This window comes from Artibeus jamaicensis, unplaced genomic scaffold (assembly GCF_021234435.1).
Source record: "Artibeus jamaicensis isolate MK-2021 breed Jamaican fruit bat unplaced genomic scaffold, CSHL_Jam_final scaffold_1689, whole genome shotgun sequence".
Classification (NCBI taxonomy): Eukaryota; Metazoa; Chordata; class Mammalia; order Chiroptera; family Phyllostomidae; genus Artibeus; species Artibeus jamaicensis.
The window spans coordinates 11,150,040-11,164,250 of record NW_026522029.1 but is presented as its reverse complement, the minus strand read 5'-3'; positions in this window follow the sequence as shown (position 1 = coordinate 11,164,250).

Here is a 14,211-nt window from a genome sequence, read left to right as displayed (position 1 = left end):
TTATTTATGCACGACTGATTCATCTAATAAATGTTTATGGGTGCCCACTATGTGCCGGGCACTGTTCTAACACTTGGAATGTAATCATGGGCAAAACAGATACATTTCTGCCTCCCTGGAGGTTACGTTCTAGCAAGGAAAGAGAGTCAATAAGCAATAACTACTTAAGAGAAGATCTTCGATAGGTACCGTGGAAAACAAACACGGGGAGAGCAGTGTAAGTGTGGGGTCACCATTTTAGCAGCTCGGTCCATGTGGGGCTCATATGGAAAAGACAAGGAGCCAAGATTGGAAGAAAGTGAGTGGATTCCGGTAAAGAACGTTCAGTGCACAGGAAAGAGACGGTGGTGAGGCCTGAAGGCCAATGCGCCTGCGTCACGGAGGACTAGCCACGGCCCAGCACGTTCAGAGTCAAGCACGGCGTAGATTGGGACTTAACTACCAAGGCCGCTGCCTGCCTAACCTGGCGCACTGTTTCCCAGCGACGTTAAATAAAAATAAGTAGAAAGAGTGCCTTCTAAAATATGATTAAAAGTAGAGCAGAGTAAATTCATAGCCAGTAACAAAGTTGTTTATTACCATTATCAGGCATTCTGTACTGTACACATTTGTAGGTGCCGCACTTTCGTACGACTGGCTGCACCAGCACCACCGTGCACGCGCGAATCATGTGCTGTGCTGTGACATCTTGACGGCCGTGATGTCTCCAGGCAATAGATTTTCAGCGTCATTGTAAACTTATGGGACCTAATGCAGTGCATGGATAAATATATGATCCACCCCAGGTCAGGGGGTCATGGGATCTTGGGGGTGGGATTAAAAGATCATTACCCAGAATAGATGAGTACTTCCTTTTATTTAAAAATATGCTTTCTCTTTTATATTCTCGTATTAAATGTAGCATATGTTGAATAGTGTGTGAGTACATGCAAAAATAAAAAATACACAATTCGTTATTACTCGATAGAAATCTAGTAATTCAAACATCAGGATTTTTATACTTCTATAACATGCTCTAGTAGAAATGTTAAAAGATGAGCATTAACAATTTATTTTAAAATTTCTGCTGGGGTGAATTTTAGTAAAAACTAAAACGAGGGATAGTGATGGTTATTAAACATGTTGACATAATTAGTACAAGGGGACTTGTAATTTTGAATTGGTTTATGTAAAAGCACAAGGTCATGTTTATAGCATCCTGCTTGTAGTTTTCATAGCTAAGGTCATGAAGCTAGACATTTGATTACTAACAAATTTTTAACACACATCTCATACATAGTACATTTATTTAACAATGCACAATTTTTTATGGGAAAATGGACATGATCTCAATGCTATACCCCCTTGGAGTTTTAGCTAAAATTGACTCAAGTGTCAGCTAGTCCATTGTTTTTGAGAATCAAAATCTTCCTTGTGAACTTTCTTTTTCGGCCTTCCTCACTCCTGGTAGCTCCTGGACTTTTCCGTTACTTTCACCTGTTCCCCCGATTGTAAAACGCCATCTCTTCAACTCAAATCAAAATGAAGTTCACCTTTAAAATCTTCAGTCATATGACCAAACTAAAAGCTCAGGAAATTTCCCTGGCTGGTTTGGCTCGGTAGATCGAATGCCAGCCTGTGAACCAAAGGGTGGCCAGTTCCATTCCCAGTCAGAGCCTGGGTTGTGGGCCAGGTTCCCCAGTAGGGGGCGCATGAGAGGCAACCACACTTGGATGTTTCTCTCCCTCTCTTTCTCCTTCACCTCTCCTCTGTTTAAAAATAAATAAATAAATAAATAAATAAATAAAATATTTTAAAAAATAAGTAAAAGCTCAGGAAATTACACTGCCGGTTGCAACTCTGGAAATAACTTACAGTATTTAGGCTGCTACTGGAGGGTTAGAGATGGCCATGTGTTATCCATTCATGAAAAGAAGAAATTGTCTCAATGGTTTGTCGGTCGTGTGTGTCAGACTTCAGTTAGAAGTCCATGAGGATGTCCTGTGTGTCATTATGTAATACACTCTTCACACGTGCCTGGAGACAAGTTAGTACTCTCTTCTAATGAGGCTCAAAACGTAATACATCTAGCGACTGATAGACAGGGGCTTTAATCTGGAGGGGCAGGTCAGGAGAAAACCTGAGATGTTTTCCAGTCCCAATGGCCCCAATCAAAACTGCTAGAAAGTGCTCACTCATCACAGTGACCTTCCTTTCATCTCTATGAGGAAATTATTTTATATTTTCTGAGTCTTTATTGGCTTGTTTTTATAATGTGTGTCCATTTAAAAGTTTGATCACATAGCAAAGACTTTGTAGTTCACAGAGGGGAAAACAACTCTTTGAACTGAGTACCTAAAAATAATAAAGGTGTCACTCTGTATGCATGTCACGTAAGGACTGATAGGTGTCTATGCCTCTTTTTAAATCTTTTTTTCAATTTTTCAGTTACAGTTGACATACAGTATTATGTAGTTTCAGGTGTATACTCCAGGGATTAGACATTATATAACTTACTAAGGCATCAACCCGATAAATCTCGTACCATCTGACACCATGCAGTTATTAGACTATTGTTGAAAATCTCTATTAAATGAAATGGTAGCAAAATCAGCCTCTTCCTAGTTAACCCTCTGCAATAAAAGGCAAGGAGTCAACACGGTGTTATGAATCGCTATAAAGCTGGCATCTGGGGACCACCCCTAACATTTTACATAGCTTAAAGACTATACTATTCTTTCATATCAGAAGGAGTCATAAATTGGCAATGTCAGCTTTTTATGTTTTGGTGGAAAGATGAAAATTGCACTTGGAGACTCATATTTAACGCAGAATGTAAAATAATGCAGGGGCATTGTTTGCAGTTCGGGCAGAGGCCAAGGTGAATTTTCTTATTAAGCATTTCTCTTGTGAAGTCACCTAGGAAGTAATGGCCAAAGTGATAGAGAAATAAAGGCTAATCTAAAGAGAACTAAATGGGAGCATTTCACGGTGCCTGGCCAAGAATGAGGATTGTGATGGATATAAACAACGTATTATTAACAGAAGAGTAAAGAGTACATCGCTCACAGGTCTTTTAGGCCCTTTAGACAAAATGTTTAAAATTGTAAAGGTCGTCTCTGACAAGTAAGAGATTAACTCCTGTGTTTTGGGGTTTAGAGGTAGACATATTCTCTACCTCAAAAATAATTTTACGTTGTAATTATACTTGAAGGTCAGTTAAAGAGAAACTAGAATAAATTTTGCTTACACAGCTCACAAAGTGTGTAGTTTACAAGCCAGAGAACATTTTGATTTGGAGCAATGTTGAAAGTATTTGGTACTTAGACCTTTTTTATATGCAGATTGTTACACCTCTAGGTTAAAGCAATAAGCTAGTCTATCACCTATTTTATGGATTTATCTCTTTCATAAACTACAGTTTAATATTAATAGATCTGGACATAATAGTTGTATATCTAGCTTTTTTCATATGTAAAAGGCTATTATGAAATGAAAATTAAAATGAGATAGCAATAACACATAGCATGCTGAAAAGAATATTTTTAAATCCAATAACTAGTATAAAGAGAAAGAATAGATGCAGATAACTCTGGAAAGTAGAATAATATAACTGCTATTAAGAGAAGATTGGTAATATTTATCTAAAGAATGAAGCATATTCATGTTTTGACTATGTCAAGAAGTTTTTAAAGGAAAACATTAGAGAACTGGATGCTAATAGTTTTTTTAAAAATGTTATTAACAATATCAAGTCACTCTAAACCTCAAAAAGCTAGTTAAAAAAGAAGTAGCATTTTAATATATAAGAGAGCTAGAAGAAGCCACTATAAATTATGTAGTAAGAGAATATTTATTGGAGTGCTTTGAAAATAAAAATAAAAGAATACAGATTGAATAAACAACAAAAATTGTTTTTTCAAGGATGCTCAGAACATTTGATAAGATTTAACGGCTATCATCATTAATCATCATCGTCATCATCATCATTTAAAAATCTCAGCAAACTAGGAAAGTAAACCTTCTTAATCTGATAAAACATGTTCTAAAAACAGCAACACGCATCATAGTTAATGATGAAATGTTGAAAGCTTTCCTCTGTCATCAGAAAATAAGACAAAAATGACCACTTTCACATCTCTATTCATGATTATATTGGTTGGTAGAGACAGTCTAATAAGTCAGGAAGAGGAAATAGGAAGTGGGTGAGGAAGATAATCAAAGAAACTATATTAAATATGGGACATACCATGTTCATAAATGGAAAGGATTGCTATTTTAAAGATATCAACTCTCTCTGAATCAAAACATTGATTCCAGAATCAATCAAAATCCCAACCTTTTTTCCCAGGAAAATGGCAAGCTAATCACAAACATTTAGAAAGTGCCAAAAAATAGTCAAAATTATCCCAATGAAGGAAGGCAAATGAGAAAGAATTGCTTGACCAGGTGCCAAAATGATCACAAGAGAGTAATTAATAGAGCATGATACTATTGCAAACATGGGTAAATGGAACTGACCAGAGTGTCCAGAAAGAGACCCTTACGTCACGTGGAAACTTGGGTCATGACAGAGAGGCAACTGTAGCGGGCGTGGCCAGGCGATTCTTCTACAGAAAGACGATGCTGGAACTGATATGCACACCAGGCACCTTGGCCTCTACCTGCCATGGACTTAAATGAGTACCAAGAGGTTCCCAAAGACGGCGTGAAACATCATCTCCATCAGAAGGAAAAAATTATTTCCTTAGCAGGTTATGAAAACATGAATCGTAAAGTAAATCATTGTTAAATTGGATTACATTAAAACTATAAGCTCCCCGTTAACGGACCTACGTCAAAGAATGAAAGACCAGGGAAGAACTTTGGCAACAGGTATCTCCCAAGGGCTCAAATCCAGGACAAGAAGAAAACTGAAGGACATGAAAGGCAACCCTGAAGAAAAATGCACAACAGACTTGAACACTCTGTGCAGAAATATCCAAATATTTTTTTTAATGAATGAAGAAATTCTTTTCAGTTGTCAAGCAAAAGCAAATCTGTATGGAAGTGTTATCTAGCGGTTCCTCAGAACTGCTAAGATTAAGGGGAATGAAAATTCCAAGTGAACATAAGGAGCAGAGAGGAGCTCTGGTGCACCAACAGTGTGAGTTTAAAATTGTGTGAGTACATTCAAACACGACTTGGCATTATTCTGCAAAGCTGAAAAATGGAAGTCCTAAGGCCTAGAGACTCCATTCCTAAGCACAAACCTGCAAGAATTTAAATGACAATGTCCAATAGATGTGTATTGTATCTCCACAGCTGCTGAAGTTAATTGCTGAAATGTAGGAACCACTATTTGTTCATGAGCACTAGGATGGATGAAATGTTTTACTTACACAACAACACGCTTTGCAACAATGAAAATGTGTGACCTTCTGCTGCACAAAGCAACAAACACAGACTAATACCTACATGTGACTCCACCTATATGCTTGTTCTAAAGTGGGCAAAATCAATCCATGGATTTTGGAAGAGGAGGGTTTACCTTTGGGGAAAGGAAGGTTAGAGGTTAGGAGAGGTCATGGGTAGTCTTCTGGGATTATTTTGATATACCATTCACTGTTCTGGATGTTGTTGAACAGATGTGTTCCTTTCATAATAATTTATCAAACTGCTATCTTGTCATTTGTACAACTTCCCATACGTACTTATTTATAAAACAACAGCCAAAGTTGTCATATATATACATACAAATATATACACATATATACACAAACATATATATAAGCTAGACTATATTTGATGGTTGTAATCACAATGGTTTTTTTATTCGTTCCGTGGGAGAGGAGATAAAGGATTGTACATTGAATTTAATATGTTGGTTTAATTAGGCCACCCAGTCAGAGTCTATTAACTTGCTTGGAATGCGGATGGAGACCTGTTTATCTTATTTTTTATTTAAACACCAACAAAAATGATACGAGGTTGCTTTTTTAACCAAGAAATCTTTTAAGAGAGGGTTTGCAGGAAAAACACACTCTTCTTACCCATTCCAGAGACCTGCTTTGGGGAGGGACGCAGGGTCTTGGCCTGACTTGCTTTTAAAAAAGCAGAAGTCTAGTATTGACAGTCTAATAATCTCATTTGCTTCCCAGGAGAAGGGGCATCCTTTTATCTGCCTGTGAAAACACAGTTGTTTCTTAAAAATACATTCATGTATTCAGAGTATTAAGAAAATAATCTCCAAATGTATTCTTAGAGGCATACATTTTCCGACATATTAAAATGTATTTGATTTAATGGCTTGCTTGGTTTTGTTCTTTGGTAAACATGTTACATTTATTCTTAGCAAAGATTTATCATTTCTGAAAGTCACCCCAGTACACAAATCATAGGCTTAAAGCAGTTTTTAACTGTAACTAAAGATAGAATGTGACCTTTTATAGATGGTGAAGAGACTTATTTTTGAGCCATGGGGTGAGCCTCAGGCTTAAGATTAAAACCGAGGCTGAAGGGGTTTCAAACCATGACACTCATTAGCGGGTATGTTCTCATGTTAGAGGCACCAAAAGACAGCAAGAAAATCTTTTGTGACAACTTGTCTTTTGCCATTAGCATAATCCATACAGAAGACAGGCATCATTCTCTGAGTTCTCAATGCCTGAGTTTATCTGAGCCACAGAAAATTGCGTGAAGTTATTTGAAATGCAATTTTAAGCAAGATGTACAAGGCTGAAAAACTGAACAAATCACAACTTGGGGGACATTTCTGACGGGTTTATCACAAAATGCCCCTGAGATCACATTTCTTCTCCTTTGTCAGTAAATATCCTTATGTTCATTGTTGGGGTGTTTTCCCTGGGACAGAAATAAAGTGACTTACTGAATCCTTGCCCTTGAGCCGTGACACTCTTGGGGAATATCTAGATACTAACTTACCTGGACCAGTTCAGTTGGCTAATTTTTAGAAAGTGACCTTACTCTCCCTTGTAGTCTGGTGTGGGAGTCATTTTATCCTATCGTCGTCATAGCAATAAGGCACAGAATTCTTCTAATCGTCACTTGCTCTTTCCAGGCTGCAAGGGTGTCTAAAATGAAGAATGGACAATTGATGGGACAGCTTGTAAAATTCCACATTTACCATTTCTTTTGTCCACGATTTAACGTAAGAGCCGGGATGCAAATGCTCGGACACTATTATTTCACCCCAGGCTTAAGAGTCTGGGGGATTCTCCAGGACTGACAAGTGGGCAGAAGAAGACCGAGCACATTGTATCTGCAGGTTTTAGTATGAAACAAATATGCCAGTTGAGACTCCTGTGCTCACTTTAGCAGGTCGCATCAGAATAATAAACTATCGTTCATAACAGTGTATGATTTTTCCATTGTTATTTTCTTCACCATCCACTCTCAAAACCAAGATAAACTGTATCTTTTAAGCGGGCCTTGAAGACCTACTTTTTGCTCTGCCTGCGGGTGGGCCAGCCTTTCCTGGGGAACCTACTTTATGGAGAGTGTAGCTGAGGAGCCAAACAGTGTCCTGCCCAAAAGGGTGCCCTGCCCGACGCTACAACTCAGCGTTGCTAAAAGGATACGATGTCAGATTGATGGTGAGTAGTGACTTCAGAAAACGAGCTAGAAACCACGTATACAGTGAGGGCCCTTTACTGAATGGAAGGACTCGTGGTAAAAGAGACGCATGTGCTACTTTTGCAGGGGGTTGAATAATCACCATCAGAGGGGAATCTTATTGTTGCAGAAGAAAGAAATGTTTGCATTGGGTAGCTGAGAAGTGAAGTGCATTCCATCCGTGACCTCAGACGACCTCGTTGTGGAAAGGCAGGTGAGATCATGAAAACTCCGGATTTACCTTTTTACAAGCACAACAGTGGGGGGAGTCAAGGGCACTGTTTGAACTTGTGTGGAGAGCAGAGCTAGCAGCTCTGAGCCGCCTGGGAACAAACTCATACACTGCTACTGGCTTGCTCAGTTTGGGGGTTGCTGATGGAATTTTAATGCAAAGGGCTACGTGTAAACAGGAATTTGATGCAGATCCAAAGTTTGTTTAGCTAGTTCTACCTTGGGAAAAACCTAGGAAACTTTGGGAAAAGTGTAGTTTGTAGGGGTGACTTTCCTCGCAAGTGCCCCCTTTGTGCCACGGATGAGAGTGAACATGACTGAGACATGATGTGATCTGCTTGGGGAGGAGAGGTGGCCGGTTTCCCAGAGGAAAAAGGCCTTGAGCAGTGGCCAGTTTCTCAGGGGAAAAAGGTGTTGAGCCCCTTCCTCCAGGACCTTTTATTGGGTTGTAATACACAGGAATACAAGGCAGCAAGGATCAAACAGTAGATAACATTTCAAAGAAATCTGAGGGCTTACTATGAATCAGAGTCTGTCAGGAAGAGAGTTTTAGGGTTTCCTGCTTGAACATATGAACGAAAGCACTCTTAGCAGAGCAGATTTCACTGGTTTACCAAGAAGTCTTTGTGATGCCAGATTTTTCCCAGGACAGGCTCTATCAAGGCAAGGAGCTGCACCCCTCCCCATCAGGTATTCAGGTTTAAGGGAAGTAGAGCCAGGAAGGGCTTCTCCCAGAGAACATGGGAACTCGGGCTTTGTCAAAGCAGGGGTGGGGGCGAGAGTCCATTGCTCCCTGTTTGTTGCAGCCCCCCGAGTCCTTCCATGAAGGCCTCCCAAGTGACAGTGTCTGGCCTAGGTTGCCCCTCCTCTGAGGGGTCTTACCTGTCAAGGACTTCCGACCATGCTTTGGGGGCAGGGAGAAAACTGAGGCAGCCTGTGCTACCAGTGACAAGCTTTGTCTCCTGCGGCTCGCATTCCATAGAGGTCACTCATTTATCCTTAGCCACGGTGGGTAGAGTTACAATTCCTAGAACCAGGCAAAGCGGTCCACAACAGTAGTTTACTACTAAATATGAGACCTTGGATTTTGCATGAAGAGATTTTACGGAGCTTGCGTATTAAGACATTTTTGAGCATTTTATAGTTTTTGTGTTCTCTGCTGACCAAGTCATTGCCATTGTAAATATGGTCAATACATGCGGCCCCACAGTGCCTCGCTTGTCTTGTCTCTGGAAGAGTGAGGTGGTCAGAAAGGAGACAAGCAGACGGCCACTTAGGAGCCCCCCAGGCAGATGGAGACATCAGGAGTAAAAATGGACCAATGCACAGAAAATGAAGAGGACATTCATAAAATGCATGGCCACCTGCCTTCTGCACCTGAACCTAAACTCTCCTTTCCTTCTACTTACCCCGTCTCAACATCACACATCCTCATCTGTTCATTTCCATTTGGTCATTTAAACCCAGAATTGTGGATCTGTTTTTAATACCAAGTTTGATCGTGTCCTCTCTAAACCACTCAGGAATCCTCTGACACCTTTTTTCACCAAATGTTCCTAAATTCTTTTCTCTCCCCATTGCCCCTCTTCTCTCTCACGTACAATCAAACAGCATTTCGAGAGCGTTCAGATCTGTCACGCTGGCCCTTTGAGAGTCTCTTCAAAAAAGAGGGCTTGCCGCGATCAAATAGATTTTAGAATGCCACATGTCTTACCTCATTGCGGAGATTTAAATGCTCATTAACACACACGTCTCCCAATAAAGAAACCCCTTTGACTCACTTAGTCCAAAATTTCCAATCTTATTTCAACACAGCAACTTTTATTTTAATAATAGTTCTTATAACCTCTGAGAACTACCATTCTGCGAAACACGCTTTGAGAAATGCTTTCCAAAAATATTTTAATGACTTTCTAACTAGTTCCCAGGCCTCAAAGGTATGCCAAATTAAGCAACACATTTTATGATATAACTTTCCTGTTTAAAAACATTCCATATGTCCTCACTGCCTCTTGGACAAAAATAAGTTCAAGCTAATACTCCGAGTACAATTTTTACTCAAGCTATTTTTCTGGAAGAAAATGCCACTATTTCATAAAACAAAATATCATTGAAGTGAACTAAATTCTCTTACTACTCTGACAAAGGACAAGTAACCTAAGTTCTCGAAGCCTCACTTTCTCAAATCCTATCTCACAGCTAAAATTGCATTGTTAAGTCTTTCCTGACCCCTACTTTCCTGCCTGGACTGTGAAACTCATTACATGCTGTGCCCTTGGACTTGTCCTGTCTTTTTTATGTATGCTTTATATACATTTGATACATTTCATGTTACTCTAATGGGCTCAGAGAAAATACAATACATGATTATGGATTGTTGCTCTACATCCTGGCCAAAATTACTTAATATATATATGATATCACGGAAATTATTCTTTCCTTTCTCTTTCCTCATATTCAAAACACAAAGGAATATTGGCAGGATGATCGTTGGTATTAAATGAGGATGTGTGTATAGAGAATAACAGAGCTTCCTAATAGGTAGCTATTATGATTAATATAAGATGATACATTTCTTCCTATTAATATCCAGCTTTTATGTTTCCATAGGCTTTGCTTTGGAATATTTTATGAAGTCCAAAGTATCAGAACTTGGAATGGTAGTTCACTTGCCTGCTGTTTCACAGTTAGCTGACAGTTTATCCAGGGATAGATCTCTCGGCCAAGACCGCAGAGACCCAAATTTCTATCAGTGAAATTTGAATGCCCTTACTTTCTCTTGGTAATTAACAAGAGTTATAACTTAGGTCAAGGTTGATGGGCAGAAGATGCTCGGCCAAAGCTGATGTGCCTATAAAATGGAATTAAGTTTCAATTTCCTTCAGCCTGTTAATGATATGTATGCTATGCCAAGTATTTGGCAATATTGGTTAATCAAGGGAATCCACTGTAAATGATTAAAGGCACATTGAATAGGTCATTTGTCATGTAAACACAGGCATATCACTGCATGTTCGCTCCAATGAGTTATTGTGTTCAAAGAAATGGTGATGTGAGGCTAAAGGTATTTTAACTTTAAAAAAGGCAGTTTGTAATGAAAATAATCATAGACTTTCCATGGGAAACTCATCATCTCTATAAGGGGAACTCAGGGATTGTCTTTTCCTCGTAGTTAAAATTTCAAAACACTAATGAAATTTGTGATAAGAAGCGATCATCGGTATGGTCGAGAAAAAAGGCCTGGTTTCATTACAGCTGACCCAAAAGGGCTGCAATTAGAGAATGGGAGGGGAAGCAGGAAAAAAAAAGTTCTTACAAGTCACGGATGGACAGAAAGGTGGCGTTTAACAGAGTGATACTTTGACTGTATTGTAAAAATTAATTACCCAAGTACACATGCTTGTAGGAGAAAGTTACCTGAGCTTTTGGCATGCAATTCAAATAGGTAAAGATTCTGTCACCTTATAAACTGAAGGTCATCTGACGTACAAAGCTGTTTCAAAGAAAAACCCATTCCTTTTAAAATTTTCAATATTATCAATAAACCAGGACCCGAGTAGCTGTCAAGGATTGACTCGAGTTTAAAATAATCTGATACATCAGCTGAAATCTTGTCCGTTAATACTTTGGAAGTTTTTGTTTTCCATCAATTCTTTGCTATATGAATGCTACCTGGAGATGGAGAAGTACACATGATCTATCTTGTCCAAACTAGTAATTTTCAACAGATAACAAAATGCTACGTTACGCTTCTTTACAGATGACAGGTCAAAGGCTTTGTGCAGAAGGCAGATTATATTTTCCAAATGAGCCCCCATCAGATGCTAGTGCTGTTGTCGATGGAATATTTAAAAAGAATGCATGCAGAAAGATTTTCTCTTTGTTTTTGTCTTCATCCCCATCATCAGGACAGCCACCTAAAGGGGTTTCTGTCATCATCATCGAAACCGTCAGTGCTCATTGCCTATCAGTGGGCACTGCTTTCTCCTCTTCATTGCCCTCCACGAGATAATGAAGTGGTTGTTCACCTCCAGCTGTTCTCAAAACTGTCGTTCATATTTGGATGATGATTTTAAGAGGAAGCTGGAAAATAAACGAGTAGATTCTGTGTTGATTTTCTTTCCAACTTTGACAATTCGCCTGTTTGGATAGACGTACATAAAATTAGTACGTCTTTGCATTTGAATCATAACATTCAGAGGAAACAAGGTATTCTTGAATACTTTCAACACTTTTTACAGGGTTGATTTATTTAGTCAGTATCTCTTATCACCTAATCTAATTTCTACCTGAAAAGTTATTGAAAAATGCCATTGACAATTCTATTTAACTTTTTCATAGTTCAATTGAAAATTTAAATAAAGTGATAAAATAGAGGATTGATATGCCTAGAAAAGCAAACATATTTAGCTTTTTTATTGTAATTGAAGAGGTATTTCTTATCTACCTGTCTGATATGAGTCAGCTGGCAAATGCAAAGTTAACGGTTATCACTTTTTTCTCTAAAGGCAATGTAATGCCTTTAGAGGCATTATAATATAAAGGCAGCAAACATTGTTATTCATTACGTTTACTAACGGGGGCCCAGAGGCAACTTAGAAAACCATGCATTCCCAGGGCTGTGAAAAAGCAGATGATTTTTCATGCCTTGGACACGACAGAAACCTGTGTCATTGCTGGAGACCAGGATGTGAAAACTAGGGGGGCTTTGAATGTTCTCTAAGATCAGTTAACAAGCAAACACAAGGCCTCAGTTCATTTACTTAACAGTTGGATGGAGAAAGTCTTCGGACGGTAGCAGAGTGTTCAATATCACTATACAGAAACAGGAGGGAAATTCGTGAGCTCAGTGACTCCCCAGAAGCGTGAAAGGCGGACACACTGAAGCGCTGAACGTGACCTGTGGCCGGCGGTGAGAGCTGTAGGTCAGTCCACTCGGTAACCAGAGGTGGGTGGTCAGTGAAAATGAAAAGAATGCTTTGCAGGATAAAATTTCCCATTGAGTGTCCAGAATGAGCAAGCACATATGAGTATTATCAACCACAGACATAAAGAAACATCAAAATATTCCCAGTTTGTGTTGTAAACTAGCAATTCAAAAGACAATAATAGAGATGCTTAAAAAAAGGAATTGCATAAAAACATATGAGGTGACTGCAATTCCATGTCGGGGAATATATCTGAAGAAACTCAGAACACTAATTGGAAGGAACATAAGCACCCCTGTGTTCATCGCAGCATTATTTACAATTGCCAAGATATGGAAACAAGCCAAGTGCCCTTCGGTAGGTGAGAGGATAAAAAAAGTCCTGGAATATGTGCAATGGAATTATCACTTGGCCTTAAAAAGAACAAAATGTTATATTTGCAACAACACGGGTAGACCTAGATGGTGTTACGCTCAGCGAGATAAGCAAGTCAGAGAAAGACAAATATCATATAATTTCACTTATATGTGGAATCTGAAGAACAATATAAATGAGCAAACAAAATAGTAGGAGACTCACAGATACAGAGAACAGACTAATGGTTGTCAGAGGGGAGGGGGCTTAGGGGATAGGTAGAAAAGGGGGGCGGGATTAAGATGTACAAATTGGTAGCTACAAAACAGTCACAGGGGTGTAAATATAGCATAGAGAATACAGTCAATAATATCATTATAACTATGTACAGGCCAGGTGTGTTTTGGAGACATCAGGGGGCACACTTTGTAAAGAATGTGACTGTCTAACCACTATGCCATACACCTGACACTAACACAAACAAATATTGAATGTGAAGTGCAATTGAGAATAGTTTTTAAATTAAAAAAATCAGATGCAATCCCCCCAAAATAGGAGGCAAAATTATCAGTAAAGGATGTGGTCATCAGATGGAACACCAGGGTGGACTCTTGAAAGAAAAGCGAACTTTAAATCAGAAATAGCCATAGAAAGAAAGAAATCAGAATACAAGTTTTCATTATAACTTAGGCAGATTAAAGAATGCAAGCAATGAAGTTCTTTGGCCAGGAATCATGTCATATTTTTTTTGTTTGCCAAGTTGACTTTTACATTTCTGTTCTGTAGGTACTGAAGCCATCGCACACGCACACTGCCAGCAACCTTGGCCATGCCCATGTATCTGTGAGTAGTTGCACTTCTCTACATCCAGAAGTTGAGATTTGGCTTCGCCGTTTCGCCACGGGCGCAGGTTTCTGTAATTTCTGTGCCATGCATGCAGTTTATATCAAATGAAGGAATTGTGTTCAAGGGTTTCACAAAGTCATTCTGAACTTTAACTGAAATGTGTGATTTTTTAATAGATTCTTTCTACTTGAAGTTTATAAGCAATTCTATAAATCGCAGATTCAGCTTCTCAACCCCATATCAGAAATGAAGAGAGCAG